Source organism: Tamandua tetradactyla, chromosome 16, assembly GCF_023851605.1.
Source record: "Tamandua tetradactyla isolate mTamTet1 chromosome 16, mTamTet1.pri, whole genome shotgun sequence".
Lineage (NCBI taxonomy): Eukaryota > Metazoa > Chordata > Mammalia > Pilosa > Myrmecophagidae > Tamandua > Tamandua tetradactyla.
This window is the reverse complement of record NC_135342.1, coordinates 46,021,192-46,037,940: the sequence shown is the minus strand read 5'-3', so window position 1 is coordinate 46,037,940 and position 16,749 is coordinate 46,021,192. Positions and strand designations below refer to the sequence as shown.

The 16,749-nt window shown below is 37.5% G+C and overlaps 1 long non-coding RNA gene and 1 other non-coding gene across 2 annotated transcripts in view; one reads left to right on the top strand and one right to left on the bottom strand.

Moving 5' to 3' along the window:
- Nucleotides 1–16,749, top strand: part of LOC143660299 (uncharacterized) — a 37,905-nt gene that overhangs the window by 13,357 nt on the left and 7,799 nt on the right. The window lies entirely within an intron of this gene.
- LOC143660423 (U6 spliceosomal RNA) lies at nucleotides 1,489–1,595 on the bottom strand. Its single transcript, XR_013164029.1, has one exon. It is a non-coding gene; the product is annotated as a U6 spliceosomal RNA (small nuclear RNA).

The following is a 16,749-nucleotide window of genomic DNA, read 5'->3' as shown; positions in this document are numbered from 1 at the left end:
TGCATAAAAACATGAAATACCTAGAAATAAATTTAACAAGAGATCTCAAAGACCTCTAGAATGAAATCTACAAAATATTGCTAAGGCAAGTGCAAAACCCGAAATGGTTTTTTTTTAAAAAAAAAACAGTATTGTGCTATTCATTTCCGAACCTTGCAATGAACCTTGCTAAACATTCTGTTTTCCTTAATCATTGTTTGCCCATTCTCTGTCCACTTTCTATCTCCTGTAACTTATACTCTTGAATTTAATTCTCAGCGTCTGCTCATTATAGTTAGTTCATATTAGTGAGACCATGCTATGTTTGTCCTTTTGTGTCTGGCTTATTTCACGCAACATAATGTCCTCAAGATTCAGTCACCTCTTTGCATGCTTCAAGACTTCATTCCTTTCTGCAGCCACACAAGATTCCAAATGCACAATTTGTATGCACCACAGTTCATCCTTCTACTTATCGGTTGATGGACCTTTGGGCTGCCTCCATCCATTGGCAATCATGAATAATGCTGCCATAAGCATCAGTGTGCAAATGTTTATTTGAGTCCCTGCTTACAGTTCTTCCAAGTATATATCTTGTAGGAGGATTTCGGAATCATATGGCAGCTCTATACTTGTCTTCCTGCGAGACCGCCTGACTGCCTTCCAGAGAGGCTGCAAAATTCTACTTCCCCACCAACAGCGAGTAGGTGTACCTCTTTCTCCACATCTTCTTCCAGTACTTACAGTTTTTTGTTTATTTTTTAAACAGTTTTATTCACGTACCGCACTCTATCTTAAGTGTACAATCAATGGCTCCTGGTATAATCACTTGTACATTCACCACCACAGTCTATATGAGAATTGAATAGGGTTCTAACGATGCTCATGGGTTGGAAGACTCAGTACTGTAAAGATGTCACATTTCCCCAGAAGTGAACAATAGATTTAATGTAATTCCAGTCAAAATCCCAACAGTTTTGTGTGTGTTTGTGTGTGTGCAGAAATTGACCAACTACTATTAAAGTTTATATAGAAATGTAAAAATGCTATTTAATAGCTAAAAAAATACTGAAAATGGTGAACAAAGAGGATCTACCCTAGCTGATTTTAGGATTACTATAAGATTAGGATTACTGTAAGATTAGGATTGCAGTAATCAAGAGAGTGTACCACTGTAATGATAGACAAATAGATCAGTTACACAAAAAGGAAGTCCAGAAATAGATCCACAGATATATAGTCAATTGGTTTTTTCTTTTTAACATTTTCATATCTGTTTTCCATTTTTTATTAGAGAAGCTATAGATTTACAGGAGAATAATGCAGAAAACAGAGTTCCCAAATATGCCTCCCTCACACACAGTTTTCACTGTTAACATTTTACATTAATGTGGTACCTTTGTTACAATTGATGAAGCAATATTAAAATTATAGTATTAATTTATAGTTCATAATCTGCATTAGAGTTCACTCTTTGTGTTTTATAGTTATATATATTTTTTATTCTTAAAAAGTATGGAATGCTTCACAAATTTGAGTGTCATCCTTGCACAAGGACCATGCTAATATTCTCTCTATCATTCCAGTTTTAGTATATGTGCTGCTGAGGTGAGCACCTATGTTGTTTTTTTAAAATGTCTACTCTGGTAAAATATACCACCTAAATTTTCTCAATTTGGTCACTCTCAAATACACAATTTCATGGTGTTAATTGCATTCATGATATTGTGTTACCATCACCACTATCCATTACCAAGAGTTTTCCATCACTCCCAACAGAAACTGTGCCAATTAAGCATTCATTCCCCATTTCACACTCCTCCCCCAGCCCTTGGTAATGCGTATGTAAGTTTATGACTACATATTCTAATTATTTCAAATGAGTGAGATCATACAATATTTGTCCTTTTGTGTCTGGCTTATTTTATTCAACATGATGTCCTCAGGTTTAATACATGTTGTTCCATGTATCATAACTTAATTCCTTTTTATAACTGAATAATATTCCATTAATATATACATACCACATTTTGTTTATTCATTCATATGGTCATGGACACTTGGGTGACTTCCATCTTTTGTCAGCTGTGAATAATGCCACTGTGAACATCAGTGTACAAATATCTGTATGAGTCCTTGCTCTCAATTCTTTTGGGTTATACTTATAATTGGGATTGTCAAGTCGTAATGTAATTCTATAGTTGACTTTATGAGGCACTTCCAAAGTGTTTTCCATAGTGGCTGCCTCACTTTACATTCCCATCAGCAATGAAAGAGTGTTCTTATTTCTCCACATCCTCCCCAGCACTTGTCATTTTCCATTTTTTAAATAGCAGTTATTACAGTGGGTGTGAAATGATATCTCATTATGGTTTTGATTTATATTTCTCTAATGGCTAATGATATTAAACATATTTTCAAGTGCTTATTGACCACTGGTGTATTTTCTTTGGAGAAATGTCTATTTGTGTCTTTTCCCATTTTGTTGTGAAATCTAAGAAATCATTGCCTAACACAAGCTCCTGAAGACTCTCCCTTATGTTTTCTTCAAGGAGTTTTAAAGTTTTAGTCCACATATTTAGGTTTTTTAATCCATTTGAATTAGTTTTTGTGTATGTGTGAGGTAAGGATCCATCGTCATTCTTTTTCTTATTGATAGCCATTTTCCCAGCACCATTTGTTGAAGAGACTATTCTTTCTCTTTTGAGTGCCCTTGGCACCCTTGTCAAAAACTAATTGGTCATAAATGTGTGGATTTATTTCTGAACTCTCAAATCAGTTCCATTGCTCTATGTGACCATATGTCTGTTCTGGTGCCAGTACCAGTTATGCTGAATCAACTGGATATCTGTTTGGAAAAAAATGAAGTTCAACTCATATATACACCATACGCAAAAATTAGGTGGAAATAGATTACAAATCTAAATGTAAAAGCTAAACTGTAAAAAACTTTTAGGAGAAAACTTACGTGAGCATCTTTGTGATCTTGGCATAGGGAAAGATTTTTTAGCATAATGTGAAATGCAAAATCCATTAAAAATGAGAAATTTTACTTCATTAAAATTAAAAATTTCTGCTCATCAATAGTCACGATTTCAGAAATGAAAAGGCAAATCACACTATGGGTGAAAGCATTCAGAATATTTCCCACAAAGAAGTCCGCATTTATCTACAAAGAACTCAGAATATAGAAAGAGCGCCTACAAATAAGTAACAAAAAGGGAAACTATCCAGTATAAAATAGGCAAAGAATGTAGACTGTTCACAAAAGAGGGCATATGAATAGCCAGCCATTAAGCACCTGAAAAGAAGTTCTGTTGTTCTTGATTTTAGTGACTTGACTTATTGAAGCTAGAAAGCTCTCCCATTAAAACTGATAAACAGGACACATGCCACTGTGCCAATCAGACTTACTAGTAATGTTAATGTGATAGCCTGGTGCTGCTTCATGTTTTTCAAGAAAACAGTTGATGCTACTTTGAGAACTGCCCCTTAAATTAAAAAATAAAATAAAATAAAAATAGAATAAGCTCAACATTACAAGTCAGCTGGGAAATGCCAAGTAAAACCATAATGAGGAACTAATATATATTCATTAAAATGTATAAAATTTTAAAAGTTTAACAAAACTTAATGTTGAAGAAGACGTAGAGCAACTGGAGGTTTAAAATTATATAATCACTTTGGAAAACTAGCTGTTTCTTACAAAGTTAAATATACACCTACTCTATAATCCAGCAATTCAACTCCTACCTACTTACCTTAAAGAGATGTAACTATATACCTACAAAATGACTTGCACATGGTGTGCAAGGGTAGTTCAGTGGTAGAATTCGTGCCTGCCGTGCAGGAGACCCAGGTTCTATTCCTGATCCGTGCTCTTCCCAAAAAACAAACAAGCAAGCAAAACAAACCAACAAGAATTCAACAAATGGTGCTGTAATGTTGGGATACTCACATAATGAAATGTGACCCTGCCATACAGCATACAAAAAGAGAAAATGACTTGCACAAGAATGTTTATTGCAGCTTTATTCAATAAGTTAAAAAAATCCAAAACAACCCAAATTTCCATCAACAACAATATAAATAAATATAATGATGAATAAATACTATAGGACACTATATAGTAAAAACTAAGCAAACTACTGATTCATACATCATGGGTGAATCTCCAAACATTATGATAAGTGGATAAATTAAGATGCAGAATAGCTCATACTGTATAATTTCATTTATACAAAGTTCAAGGAATGCAGAACTAATCTAGGAGCGTAGAAATCTGAATCATGGAAGATGGATAAGACTGGAAAGGAATACAAGGGAAATTTCCAGGGTGATGGTAATACTCTGTACCTTGATTGAAGTGTTGCTTAAATGAGTTTATATATTTGCTAAAATTAATCAAAATGGACACTTAAGATCTATGCATTTTTCTGTATGTATTTAAATCTAAGAAAGGAGTATATGGACACACCCTATGCCACAGGCACTGTGCTAGACCCTAGAGATAAGATTGTCAGCAGATACTGACATGGTCCTTTCCCTTAGGTTGCTTAGAGATAAGAGGAGGAGAAAGACATCGATAAAAATCATGCATTTGAAAATTTGAAAAATACATTTGAGTGAAATTTTGAGCAGGGAGATGAGAGACTAACAGGTGTGAACAGCAGTCCACAAACTCATATGTCCAAGAAGTATGACTTTCTTTCCTTTTAAATCATCTTAGTCCCACCTCCCTCTAATCTGGGTAGATGGGAAGCACCTTCTCCATCAAAGTTCAGGGCTGCTCCCTCCTTTCCTGGCCACTCCACACCCAGGTGCTTTGGGACAGTGTAGTGAAGACCTGTAAGTTCCAGGTTTTCACAGTCATAATTGACATCTTTTTTTTTTTTTCTCCAATTTGCTAGTGTCCTTGAAGGCTAGAGTCATGCTAGTCCTGGCCATATAAGGAGTTCTCTAGAAACTCCACGCAGCCGTTGCTACCTATTCAGAGGCTGTCTAGGAGTGAAGAGAAGGTCTCTATAGCTTGGAAGATTCCTTACTCTCTTGTTTGCCACTCCTCTCTCTGTCTTGTCTCTTGATACAAGCTATTAGCCAAGACAGGATGCTTTTGCTTTCTGCCCTGCAGAATTTAGTAAGGCAGGGAAGAACAAAAAAGGGCATGCGACAGGCCTGAAATGTGGGAAAGGAACAAAAGCATATGTGTATATATAATAAAATATTTCAATAAATTATCCTGTCCAAGTTTACATACTAGAGCAGAGTGATTCAACCAGGGAGGCCAGGGAAAGCTGCTCTGAGAAACTGATTATTAAATTAGATTTTTGGAAGAAGAGGTAGAATTAGAGGGGGAATTAACTAGACAAGACTGCGGGTGGGGGAAGGGACCTTCCAGGAAGGGAACCACGTGCATCAAGGCACTGTGGTAAGGGGGGACATGTTCCATTCAAGGACCTGGAAGAAGGCTGATGGAGGTGCTATGGAGTGGGAAAAGCAGAAGGGCACATGATGGGACCAGAGAGGCAGACAGGGACTAGACCTGCAAGGCTAAGATTTTCATCCTTGTCTTAGGGTAAATGGGAAGCCATTGCAAAAGTAAAGAGAAAGTCTTTACTTTTCTCTTTCACTTTTTAAGCATGTTTGATTTGAGTATTTATTAAAGACATGGCTGTTTTTTTTCTCTGCCCACTGCTGGGGTTGCTTCTAAGTAGAGTCAGGAAGCCCCAACACCACATCCCTGCTGGCCTTTGCAGATTCAGAAAGGCCGCCAACCTCAGAGACGGGCCTGCCCACACATGGGGGTATCCTTGTACTGCAGCCAACACTGACTACTGCTTATTTCTGCAACTCAGGAGAGGTGATCATTTCCCCCTCTGATTCAAAGTAGTTAGGTGAAATGGCTGGAGAAATGAAAGTAATTTAGGTTATAAATGAGAATACTAACCATATGATAGGTTGCTATAAAGGAAGACCAACATTAATGTGCTGTAATGTGCAATTTGAACTTGCAGAGGAGTGAATTATGTACTGCAATAATAAGGAGGCAAAAAAAAGTTATATGAGTACTCACTGTAGGGATAGCTATTTCTATGGTGAGGCTTTTACAGTCTGGGCGCATGTCTGCATAATTTCCATATGCTTCCCAGGTATCGTATGTTATATCTTAAGACAGAAAGAGGTTAGTGTCCAAAGGAGGAAAAATCTGCTATTAAACTCATTAATTTGAGTGTTCTGGTTGCAGAACGATTGTGAAAGACAATCATTTCTTGGCTTGAATGCTGTCTTGTGCTGTAATTCTAAGTGTGAACGTGCGAAAATATTGAGTGCATCTGCTAAGAGAAGCAAAATGTGGAGTGAAACTTTATTTAACCTTACTTGTCAGCAATAGGGATGGGGAATCTATGAAGAAAGGAAGAGTCCTTCTTAAAATAGAAGCCAGAAGCGGGTACAGAATGAAGTGATGTACCTAAAATACTGAATAGAATCTGTTTTAATTTCTGTTTTCTAGGACCTTCAAATACTTTAGAAACGCTAATTCATGTATTGATTTTAAATCAGTTGCTTATTCTCAAAGTGTTTTTAATAGGCGACGGTTTGAACTATGACTGTGTTTTCCTAAAGGTAACATAGGCAGCTGCATTTCTTTAAATATATTCTAGAATTTTTCACTAACCCCAAATGAATGACCTATTTCCCAGGCAGTTCTACCCACCAAAGCTTGTGCTGAAGTGGGACAATTCTAGCCTGGCGTCGCTGGCTGGCAAATGCTAATGACCACAAGTGAGCCAGAAGGACTGGCCGCTGAGCCAGTAGGAACTGCATCCCGAAATGGGGGCACCGTGTTTTCATTCTACTGTGCCACCCAAAGGAGACTAACTGAGCTGTAGAGTATCCCTGGACACCTCTGATGCCTAGCTCTGCTGAGCTCACAATTGTTGCTCTGAAATCTTATCTGTTCCTGCTTAGTTCCTTTTCTTCGTCCATAGGTTGACTGTTCCAAACTCTTGAGGTTTGGCCTTTGCCCAGCCCTCCCTCCACTTGCTCTCAGCAGCTCAGGAAACCTCACAGAGGAAAGGGGAGGTATCAAGAGAAAGTTCCTACAGACCCGCCTCCTTAAGGTCTTATATAAGCCGTGTCTTGTCTCTCCTTCCTTCTCAGTGTAACTCACCCTCCACTTACCCATCTCTTCATTCTCATGTATTTTCAATATCCTCTTCCTGGCTCTGTCTCCCTCCTCAGCCTTTCTCAGTTTCTCCTCTATACTGAAAGAACTCTTGCCCTGCAGCACTCACAATTTTACCTTCTGGCCGCTGCCATCTTTTTCATTTTGAACTTTCTCATCTTCTGTTGCGTACTAGAATAGTCAGGGAAGGTACTTACCGGGTCAGGAGCTGGGGCAGAGGATCAGGGATTCTGGCTTTCCTTTTCACCTTTCCTTCCTGGACAGATGCTGTGCAGCCCTTTATCAGTTACAGCCCTGCCCTCTGTAAGAGTTTTTTTTTCTCATTTTGATTTGTATTTGTATTGTCAAAGGATTTGCCTTCGTTTTAAAAATATGCCATTAAAAATGACATGTCACATATGTTCATTAATAGAAACCATTAGGTATTTATTAGAAAGTAGAAAACATTTTCTTGTTATCTCAGTACCCAGAAACAACTATTCCCTTTTTGTGATGTATCTAGACATTTTATGCACCTATACACACATAAGCAATACGGTGTAGTAGTTTGACGATGGACCATGGTATGCAGATTTGAAAGTCCAGCTCTGCCGCTTATTGCCTGTGTGACATGTTCGCAACCTCCCTGTGTCCTAATGTTTCATCTGTAGAGTGGGTGTCGATAGTAACATCCCTGAAGACTGCAAGAATTAAAGAGTTACTATTTATAAAGCATTTAGAACCGTATCTGGCATGAAGGAAGCCCTCAAAAAAGCAGTGGTATTGCTTTATTATTTATAAAGAAAGGAGATGAGGCTACATTTGCAATTTTGCAACTTGCATTTTCACTTAAAATATATTTTGAAAGAGAAAATATATCACTTTCCTGTCAGTAACCGATTAATCTTATGTTCACCATATTTATGTTATTGTATTGTTTTGAATGATTCTGTAGTGCTTCAGTATGTTGCTGAATTTGAATTTGTTTAATAAATGCTCACCAGATGTATTGTTTCGTGTTTTGTGATGTAAACAACACTGAAGTGAACATCCTACACCATGCCTGCATCCTTGTACAAATTCGTGGTTTCTGGAAATAGGAATTATGAATCAACATTTATGTACATATTTAAGACTCTTGACTTACATTTCTAAATTGACTTCCAGGCTATAATTTTTAAATCATTTTTTCAAAGACTCACAGGAACTTTACATTTGCTGTATTTCATTGTTTCAAGTTGCTCATATGTATACATCATCTTTTAATAGCTTTCATATAAAAATATTGATTCTCAGATTGCTATAAGAAAGCGTGGTCATGAGATTTCAGGAAAGAGGTCTCTAGATTCGCTAAAGTTCTTAGAAAGGCCTTGAGAATAGATCTATATGCTGTCCTTAATGTCAGAGATTCTCTAATTTCACTGCATGTTAGAAACTCCTGGGGATTTTTTTTTTTTTTTTTTTTAAATGCCAATGCCTAGTCCTGACTCAGTGGATCTGGGGTAGGGCCCTGGCATTAAAGTTTTTTAAAAAACTCTCCATTTGATTCTAATGTTTGAGGACATTAATGCATTGAATCCCTTTAATTAAAGGTGAGATTACCTGAATACATCATCTCTATTTCCTTACACTTGCTGTAGGTGTCACCTGATTACTACCATTCAGCTTCCCTCTTTCTTTATGAATATAAAAGGAACTATTTTTTAAACATGGCAGTCTCTGGAAGATCAGGTAAAATATATTCTCGATATTCACTCTCTCTTTCAGTTATGCTGTAGACAGCATCCTAACATTAATCTTACTGCTACCTGTCAATCATCTCTGATCATACTTCTCCCTCAGACTCTAATATCTCTTTTCAGGTGTTTCCAGCTACTATTGTATTTCATAAGTTGAGTGTGATGTAAATTTCATTGGCTCTACTTTGTTGCTTTTAGAAGACATCTGCAGCACTGCTAGAAATGTGAGTTTGTTAGAAATGTGAGTTTTTGATGAGACTGGCTAAACTAAAGCCTTGACCCTCTTGGAATTTTACGAGCTGCAGCAAAACTCTTAAGTGATGGCTCTCAATATAACGGTAGGGAAGGAATTTGATAAAAATGCCTTGCAATGGCGTGTTCATAAGTTTTCTCAAGTTTATCCAAAAAAGAAATGCAAAGAGCTAATTTCCCTGCAAAAAGATATTTTACCACATCTGACAATTAGAGACACTCAAATTGAATTGACAATGACATATAGTTTTTACCTATGAGATTAGTGAAGGGTGTGAGGAAATAGCTCTTCTCCTAACTTTTGATGAGAATAAAAACTAGTAAAATTATATTGAAGGACAACCTGGTAATATGTACTAAAATTTGAAAAAGAAATATTTCATTTAACCTGGCAATCTCATTTCTAGAAATGTACTTTGTGTATATACTAAGACATATGTATGATGCTATTCGTTTGAGTATAGAATATAATACCAAAAACTTAACGACTTGCATGTTTAACAGTAGAAAACTAGCCATATAAGTATGGCATGTTCATTCGGCTGTTTGAAACAATGTGTCAGACTGTTAGGTGCAGAAATGTAAATACTCTCATAATGTATAATTGTGTGAAGTAAGCAAACCAAAGAATGGTTTCTACGATTCCATTTGTATAAAGTTAAAAAATAAAATGCATCAAATGGTTTTATGTCCTTTACTGGAAGGCTACATGGAGAAACTATTAATAATTACTCTTTGAAGACCAAAGGATTGGGGAGGAAGAGAGACTTGTACTTTTAATTTTATACTGTTATGTACTTTTTGGATTTTTCACATGCTTCATGTATTGTTTCTTATTAAAAAATTTAAATAAGCAGATTTCTGAGGTCTGCTGATCCACTTTGCATTTCAAAAAAAAAAAAGGAGAAAACAGTTATGACAAATGTTTTGCAGATTTTTTGAAGGACTGGTGAAGAAGAACACAGCATTTGATGTTGAATGGTCTGGCATAGTTGAACCTCCTGAACTAATTGTTCTTTCACAGTATACGTTCCAAAAGTGACTCTGTAATGAGTGCACAAGAATCGATCATATTATTCTCTATATCTTTTTTTTGTATGTAAAACATTTCCTTAAAAAAATTGACACTTTGTGTTTAGTCAGGTCTCTCCAGAAAAACAGAACTGACGGGATATATGTATATATGTATGTAAACGTTAAGGTGTTTATTATGGGCATTGGTTGACACATCTGTAGGGATTGGCAAGTCTGAATTCCATAGAGCAGGCTGCAAGTTGGAAACTTGATGAAGGTAATGTTGAATTCCCTACAAGAAGCCCCAAGTTGGAAACTCCAGTGGAAGTGACAATGAATTCCCCAGGAGAAGCTGGTTGTCTGGATTTCAGGTAGACATTCTTCTTTCTGATTACTGAAAACATCAGTCCTCCCTTTTAAGACTTTCAATTGATTGGATGAGGAGACTTCTTTTGTTTTCCAAGGCATTTTCCTTTGTTGATTGTAAATGTAATCAGACATAGATGCAGTGAAATGATTAATGATTTAAATCCATGAAATACCCTCATAGTAACAAACTCAGGCCAGTGCTTTCTTAATCAAATAACTGGACACCACAACCTAGCCAAGATGACACATGAAATTAATCATCACAGTCCACTACTTGTCAACCTAGCACCCATGCATATCTCCTTAACCATGCTTAATATCTAAATAAAAACAAGAACATACTGATACTTTCACTTAAGATAATTCAGCTGTGCTGCATACTACTGGAAATACACTAATCCTTTCCCCAGAAGAGGATACAAGTTGTTTTGTAATATTCACTCAGATTTAATATCCAGTAGCTTAAGTATTATGACATAAAAAATGCAACTTATGATATTTAAGGAAATAAGGAAGAAAAGCAAAGATATTTGATTTGTGTATGTATACAAACATTCACAGCAAAACAAGGAAGAAATATTCAGAATCATTACAATCCTTTGTTCTGTAACTGGTCACATGGTCATAGCTTTTATTTATAACTACGTTCTCATGCTTCCCATTCCATATTCCCTTTATGCTCAGCAAGCACCTTATGTGGTCATAGTAGGGTGACCCAAACCCTCATTCCTGAAGGTTCTGGGGCATAAAGAGCCCTGTCTGGATTGATTTGTTGCAGTTTTCCATTGACTTTAATCACAGGACATGGTACTATAGTAGAGTCACTCTAAGGGCTCTCCTATGTTCTAGGCAAACTCTTCTTTACCTCCATTGTGTAGCTGCAGTCCTATTTTCCCTTGATAATCAAGATCAATCCCCCTTTTCTGCCCGTTGATTTAGAGACATGAGGAGCCCAAAGTTCTCAGGTGCAGTCTTAACTTCCAGTTTAATGGAATCATTTTTGTGTCTTCTGGTGGAAGAACTCCTCTTGGAGCCAAGACCTGTAGACCAGCGGAACTTAGGGTTGCAGGGACAGGAAGCGAATTTTTTTTCTAGTGGGTCACTTAAGGCAATAATAATGCTATTCCCATTTCTAACCTTTGATTCCCAAACTGTTGAACATGACTATGTGAAAAACTGCACTGTATATTGGATGCTGATTTAGAGCATATACAGCCTCTTGGAAAACTTTACTCCAGGCTTGCATGTGCTGCCACCCAGTTGGTACCATAATTGAGTCTTCAAAAGGCCATTCCAAAGTTCTGTCAGCCCAGTTGCTTCAGGATAATGAGGAAAATGATAAGGCCAGTTAGTTCCATGAGCCACATGCCCGTTCTTCCACGTTATTTGCTGTAGAGGTGGGTTCCTAGATTGGAAGCAATGCTGAGTGGAATACCATGATGGAGGATAAAACATTCTAACGCCACAGATAGTTTTTGGTAAGAATATTGCAAACAGGAAGGGCAAATCTGTATCTGGAGTGTCTCCAGTAATAACAAAATGCTACCTCTTCCATGATGGAAGTGATGTAATGTAATAAGCCTGCCACTCAGTAACAGGGTGATCACCTTGGGCAATGATGCCACATTGGGGACCAAATGTTGGTCTCTGCTGCCAGCAAATTGTTCACTTCAGCAGTGGCTGTTAGATTGGCCTTGTGAGTGGAAGTCCATGTTGCTGAGCCCATGCATAAGCCCCATTCCTACCACCACAGTTAGTCTGTTCATCAGCCCATTGGATAATGTCAAGAGTGGTTGGGGATAGAGCCCAACTGGTATCCACATAAAAGGTCATTCTTTCCACTTGATTATTAAAATCCTTCTTGGTTGAGCTCAAGTCCCAAAATTCATGTATGGTAAAGAAACTCAGTTGCGCAGACTATTTGAATCAGAAGTAACAAGTACCAATAGATGCCATGCTTAAATCCTTTCCCTACCTTTTTGACTACCCAGAGGGATGAAATATCATGAAGATAAGGTTAGCTGAATGAAAAAGAAATTGCAATTTCTTTACCTATCTGAAGAGCAGCGTATAAATTTTGCTGTCTTCTTATCCAGGTATTCTCTTTATATTCCTTGCAGAGAGTAGCTGTGCCTTATTTCTTCAGACTTTCCCAATAACATACGTGTTTGTGAGAAGAATTACTTGGGCATCCAGTTTCAGAACACAACCTGATAGGGTTGGTGTCCTATTATATGAGTATACAGCTTGCCCCATAGAAGATGTGCAAATGTTTAGGATCCCAGGCTGGGGGGCCAAGTTATTGGTAGCTAATGAGGCCCTAGTGCTTTCCCTATAGAAGTGAACACCAATGGAGCTGCATTTACAGACCAGTCCAGTGCCCCACTGCTTTTCCAGTGGAACCATCATCTTTGGAGTCAACTGCAATCATAATCAGTATTAGAGAATGCACCATTTTCTAAACCATAAAAATTAGATTGATATCTAAAAGGTAGCTATTGGGATCCAGAAGTTACTTTAAATATTATAAAAAGACTAATAGGAATTGCATATATGGCTACAATAGCACCACTTTGGCTATTACAGAATAAATGTGGTTCATTAGACAAAAGTTTTCCAAATATGGAGTTTGTAGAAAGAAAATTAATAAATGGGGTCTGTGATAGACCCTAGTTGGTCTCTGTGCCCTTTCCAGTCCCCCTGCCATTCTTTAATTCAGTCCAACTGGACCATGAACTTGATATTTCCACCTGCCATTTTGTCTCCTTAGAGCCCAAGTACAGTCTTACAATTTGGGCAGTGCCTCTGTGTTTGGCACAGATCTTGCCCAGAGTTCAACAGTATCATGCACCCATCTCAGATCCTCAGACTTCTGTGTCTGAACCCAGAACTTTGTAAAATACTTTAAAAAAAAAAAAAAAAAAAAGCTTGGACCTGTCAGCAGAATTTTCTGTTTTCTCTTCTCTCTGTCCTGTGTATGTTTTCTTGCTTTTCCCCTGAAGCTATGTATTTTATGCTCTATGCATTTTCCTATTTCAAATATATCAACACTGTAGCCCTAAAACCACTTGTTTTCTTCTTTGAAAATGCTGACAGTTATGTGACTATCAAGTATTAAGAATGCACCTGTCACTGTTGTATGGCTACATTAGGATGTGCTTCTTACAGCCCTCCATATGATTGTTTCCAGTAATTTGATAAATGCATGCTAGCTAATAAGTACAATCAACATTTCATAATCAAAAAAATGCTCTGTAAATAGTGAGTTGCACCTCCCTCACCATAATGATAAGCCAGACCTTTTATGCTGCGATGTCTTAACAGTTAGCTGCATGAGTGCTAAATGTTGCTTTTAATTAAACAATAAAGAATGTAACACCCTTTATGGTATCATTATAAATTTTGATGCGGTACAACAATTTGATTCCTTAAAAATTAATTGCTTAAGAGTATGTGTAAGTAGTATTGATTATGTTGGTGCCTTGTGTTGATCTGTGATACTTAACCCAACATTTAAAATATCTTTTTTCCATTATATGTTGTGATGCAAGAATAAAAGCAAAGTACAAAAACAAATAGGCACTTGAATTCTAATAGCAATAAGCAATAAATGTCAGGCATCTGGAAATTATGGTTGCAATTTCATCAGAGTACACTTTGTTCTTCTATTATGCCTGCATGAATTTTGCTACAGGCAAAATCTATTACAGATAACAGTTAAGAACCTTTCTAATCTACACAGATAGTCATGGCAAAATGCTAGAAAACTAAATGTTGGAAAATGTAATATTGCAGGGGAAAATTGACACTTGTAGAAAATAATGTGGTCCTATTTAGAACCACAAATGGTAATAATTTCTTTTAAGAGCCCGGTGTGGTGGATCTTTCTGTGATGGGTGACCCAGATGAAGGACACAGAACTGGCAATGAATCTTGTTCTGCTGGCTGGTGTGTGTGTGTGTGTGTGTGTGTGTGTGTGTGTGTGTGTGTGTGTGTGTAGATAAGGTAGATGCTTATCTGTAAATTGGGGGGTGGGGTATAAGCTTAATGATTGGTACCTGAAATTGTAATTACAAAGTCAGATCACACATGAGAAGGCTGGATTTTTTCCACTGCCTTTGGGTACATTCTTGAGTAATATTTCTCATCTGGGGCCATTTGACTCCCCTCAGGAAAAAGATTAGTTAATATTCACCTTTCTTGATGGTACATAGACCCTGGATAGTTGCTTGGTAAGATTCCTAACTGAGCTTTTGGGGAATGGGTTTATGGCTATTAATTTGGAGAAATAGCTTCTCCACACTTAACTCCAGCTTAACTTGCATCTTCTAGGTCTCAGAGCATTCAAAATAGAGTTTGAGGATATGGGAGCTGCTGTTTACCTTATTTATCTTCAACCTTCTAATTTTTCACACCCATTCAATACATATACAAGCATTACCACCTAGATTGATTATCCATTGCTGTGTAACAAATTGCCCCCAAATTTAGCGGCTTAAAGCAACAACCACTTACTATTTGACCACTTCTGTGGGTCAGAATTTGGGAGTGGGTTAAATGGCAGGTCTGGCTAAGGGTATATCATGAGGTTGCAGTCAGGATGTCAACCAGACTGCAGCCAGCTGAAGGCTTGATGTCCAGCTGGGGATGGGGAATACTCTTCGAAGAGGATAGCTATTGACAAGAAATCTCAGTTCGTGCAGGTTGGCAGGAGGCCTTCATTCACTGCCATGTGGGTCTCTCCTTAGGGCTGCTTGAGTGTCCCCGCCACATGACATCTGGCTTTTTCCAGAGTGACTGATCCAAGAGAGAAGAAAGCTGCAATGCCTTTTCTGACCTAGTCTGGGAGGTTATACACTGTAACTTCAGCCATATTCTATTCATTAGAAATTAGTCAAAAAGTCCTACTCAAACTGAAGTAGGGAGAATTAAGCTCCAACTCTTGAAGGGAGGCATATTAGCTAGGGTTCTCTAAAGAAATGGAATCAGCAGGAAATATCTAGATACAAAATTTATAAAAGTGTCTCATGTAATTTTTGAGGAAGGTAGAGTCCAAAATCTGTAGGGCAGTCTATGAAGCTGACAACTCTGATGAAGGGTCTGGATGAACTCCACAGGAGAGGCTCACCAGTTGAAGCAGGAAGAGAGACTATCTCTTCTGAATCCTCCTTAAAAGCCTTCCAATGATTAGATTAAACATCACTCATTGCAGAAGACAGTCCCCTTGGCTGATTACAAATGCAATCAGCGGTGGATGCAGCCAAGGTGATGGTGATTTAATTCTATGAATAGTCTTCATAGTAACAGACAGGCCAGCACTTGCCCAACCAGAAGAATGGGCACCACCACCTGGCCATGTTGACACATGAACCTGATGACAGAAGGATTATCAAAGAATTTGTGGACATGTTTTAAAACCTCTAGGCTATCCAAATAGGGCACACCAGCTTGGGATCCCAGGGGAGCCCTATTTTCCAGGCCTGCTTCAGTTGTACCTTCTAGACCTCATTCACTTCATAGACACCTATTATCTCTTTCACATCTAGATAACATAGCATTCCCCACTTTGAGCATGTTGTCTTTGAGTATTATGAGTCATTATTTTATATGTATATTTCTTTTCTCTTCAATGAAATGTTGGTGTTTTCAAAATAAGGGTTGTGTCCTGTAACTTTATTTACTGAGCTGGTTCTTGATAAATAAGCACAAGAGATTGTTGGGTGTAATGAATGAGAGCAGGGCTTTGGACCCAAGGAGTCCTAGGTTCAAATTCTGACTCCACCATTATGAGACCTTGGGTGAGCTATTTCATAGGATAATATTAGATATTTCATAGGATAATATTAGAAAATAGCTCATAAGCCTATTGTGAAAATTTAATGAGTTAATGCACTTTAAGCATGTAGGAAGTGATCTGTAAATTACAGATATTTTCATTGTGCTATTGTTGCTATAATCATTTCATTTGTCTGAAGGCCACTCTTTGCTATGTTAGATAGACTGACTTGGGTTCTTGTCCAAACTGTGCAGCTAACTTTCTGTAGGATATTGAGCAAGTTCTTTCTTTTCTGAGTCTAGGTTTCCCAATATGTAAAATGAAGTGGTTGTACCAAAAGATTTCTATGGGCTTCTTTTGTGAATTCCTCTGTGTTTTCTCTTTTAAGGGTGTAAGTAAGGAGAGAAGAGATTTTCTTCTTAATCTGAGCAAGTTCTATGAGACGTACCATATTA